Here is a 3,402-nt window from a genome sequence, read left to right as displayed (position 1 = left end):
GACAAGGAGTTTTGTCCTTTATTTGTCTTTTTGAGATATCTTCATATCATAACTAGATTTTGACATCTAGGTGCAGGGGTCCCACAACTACGTATGTCTTTTCTCAATAGAGCAGTGGATAAGGATCACGGATCAGAATGGTCCTCTATACCAATGACAGGGACGACGGCATGTGTAAATCAAAAGTAGCACGTATTGACACTGGCTAGCTCTGTGGAGATGATATGGAAATGCGAGATAGAGCCTGTAGCATTGTTAAATTATGGATTAGCACAGATCTCATTCTTGAGCTCATGTCAAATCCAGACGGGTTCTTCACTTCTAATTACAGCCTTCCCCAATAGGCACTCCTTAATTCTTTACTAAATGAACAAACTCATGTATTTCATTTGATTTCAACAGGTAGACGATCTCTAGTGATCTTTAGGTAAGATCTGATCTATATATCAGAATGAAGTATGTAGATGTGCTGAAAATATGGCTCAAATATGATAGTTCCGCAACTGATGATGGCAAAGAGTTAATGGTAATGATGTATCCCAAAAGGTGGAAGCTTAAAGGTTATCGTCAGTGACAACATTGGGGCTTGCTTCGCAAACATGTCATCAGGACCCTCAGGAGAACATGGTAATGTGCTAGGACTTCTCAATGCCGTATGGTAAGTAATACACATGTTCTAGTGCAGAAACATTGTCCAAAGTCATGTAGAAATAGAAAGAACAATAACAATAAAAACCAAACATGGACATTTTATAGGGATGAATACAAAAATCTATATTAATGTTAAAATTAGAATACAAGGCCCAGAGGTTTTACACTAACAAAAATCTCCTTAGAATCTGCCCCCAAGACCTCATAAAAATGTGCCTTTCTGGCCTCCCTTAGCTCAGAATATTGATATTCTGAATAAGATTGAACAAGATCGGGGGCGCCTGGGTGGCGCAGTCGTTAAGCGTCTGCCTTCAGCTCAGGGCGTGATCCCAGCATTCTGGGATCGAGCCCCACATCAGGCTCCTCCGCTAGGAGCCTGCTTCTTCCTCTCCCACTCCCCCTGCTTGTGTTCCCTCTCTCGCTGGCTGTCTCTGTCAAATAAATAAATAAAATCTTAAAAAAAAAAAAAGGTTGAACAAGATTTCCTTGTGAACTTTAAAGATCAGAAAGCTCAATGAAATTTAGAATGAACTTTGCCACCAGAAAAAGTTAAATTCACTAGATGGATGGCAGGCAGACAGCAAGGGATGGCCAATAAGTCATTGGCTATGTGATCTTTTCATTGGCGATTAGGTCACTGGGGCTGATAAAAGAATCACTTGGAACAACGGCCAGATGTTATACTAACTGGACATACTTTAAAAATATGCTGTATTACCTTTAATTAAAAACAAAGAACTTTCCAATCATTTCACTCACTCTTGTCTCTCTCTTTAATAATGGTGAGACGGATATATTTTCCTTGGGGAAAAGAAATCCATGATTTGTTACATTCATTCACCAATAATGAAAATGTTGGAGGGCATCGGCATCTTTCCCATGAAACACATCCAGAGATCAGAATGTCTGTCCGTCGGTGATCATACAAGTTCTTCCCAGGTTGGCACCTCCAGTCACCAGACACAGGTTCCCAATGTCAAACTTGATGAAATTGGTCCTTTTTCCAGTCTCAAAATCAATCTGAATAGTGAATCAATCACCAGATGAGGGACTCCTTTTGTGCCCACAACGGACTTTCTCACCTTGCACAACTTGTACTTAGCCTTCTCAGGTGTAATATGATGAACAACAAAGTAAGACTTGGTGTCATAGATCAGATGAAAATTTTCCGCAGTCTTGTCAATCCTGATGGCATCCATAAAACTGGCAGGGTAGGTTATATCAGTTCAGACCTTACCATCAATCTTAATGAACTGTTGCACACAGATCGTTGTTACTTCATCTGTCAGGGCGTACTTGAGTCTGTTCCTTAGGAGAATGATGAGAGGGAGACATTCTTTCAACTGAGGGGAACTGGCAGATGGATGAGGAGCAAACACACTGGTCATTTTATCCAGCACCTAGTGCTTTGGAACTGCCACACATTTCAGATGTTTCTTGGGCCCACAAGCCATGGCTGTGCTAGGCATGGAAGCAGCCACCCTTGATTGTTTTTTGAGAAAAGAACAATTGAGCTCTCTCACACTTTACTCCCTGAGTGACCAAATGGACTTAAAATTCTTAACAGCTTAATCTCCAATTGCCATTGAGGTTAAAGATACAATAAAAAAAAATACCCTGGGGATACATATGATACTTATTGTTTTAAATTGAACACAACAGAAATGCAAGCAAAATTATTCAAAAGAAAAACTTGTTGAAAATATGGTCCACAGAGTCAAAGGAATAGCTAAAAATCAATTTGGCTTCAGAGAGGACAAGAGCTTGGATTTCACCCAAATCCAGGTAGTACAGATTAATGGATAATCTCTTAAGGGGTTCAATTTTTAGAAGAATTCATTTTATCCATTTTTTTGCTCTATTTGCCAAATAGAGCCATTATTCATTCAAGATTGTTTTGACTAGTCTTATCACACACTTTATTTTTTACATATCTGGCTACTAGAAAATCTACAATTATTTAAATCACTGCCAAGTAAAGTTCAAGTTTACTTGGAAATTTTTTAATCAATCTGTTTATTGAACAGCTATTATATGTAAACCAGGAGTTATATCAAGAAGCATAGATTCTTTTTTTAATTCAGCACATAAACACAGAATATAAATGCTTTATTCAGGTAATAAACTAAGCTATTCACAAATAAAGAACATTAAATAGATATGCCTTATAATCCATCATATGCTAGAGCTGAAACTTAATAAAGCCTTACTTTCTTCAGCAGTGCAGTAGAAAATATATTTGTACTGTGGTTGAGACTGACTAGCTACTTACCAAATCCACTAGCGTCCCATTCCTCTCAGGCACAGAGCTAGGCAACATTTCCCAGCCTTCTTCATGATAATATGTGACCAGATGACTGAGTTCTATGATATGGCCACTCTCAAGCCTGGCCAATAAAATCGTCCCATGTGATCTTCGAAACATCTTCTCCTCCATTTAATTGGTGGATTGTGCTGTCCATGGTGATTGCCAGAAGTCATTTATTTTGTATGTGGTATTGCTTCTTCAGCCTGAGTCCTTGAATGACTGTATGGAAGAGATACTTTCCAGTGCTCAAAATTATGATTACTTGGACTTTACGAGTGAGGAAAGAAAATGGTCTTTTAATAAAGAAACTGAAATTATAGGATTTTACTATTATAGCATTCAGCTTTCTTTTAATTAATACAAATGCATACGACATAGGATGGTTGAGGGGCTTAAATGAAATAATGCATATAAAGAACTTAATAGAGGTCCCACCAAAAACT

General features: G+C 38.2%; 1 pseudogene; it reads right to left on the bottom strand.

Moving 5' to 3' along the window:
• Positions 1 to 1,402: 1,402 nt before the first annotated feature.
• On the bottom strand, positions 1,403 to 2,105 carry LOC123778116 (small ribosomal subunit protein eS4, X isoform-like; annotated as a pseudogene).
• Positions 2,106 to 3,402: the final 1,297 nt, after the last annotated feature.

The sequence above is a fragment of the Ursus americanus genome, chromosome 1, assembly GCF_024610735.1.
Source record: "Ursus americanus isolate L20-20 chromosome 1, mUrsAme1.1.p, whole genome shotgun sequence".
In the NCBI taxonomy this organism is placed as follows: domain Eukaryota; kingdom Metazoa; phylum Chordata; class Mammalia; order Carnivora; family Ursidae; genus Ursus; species Ursus americanus.
This window is presented reverse-complemented; position numbering and strand designations above follow the sequence as displayed.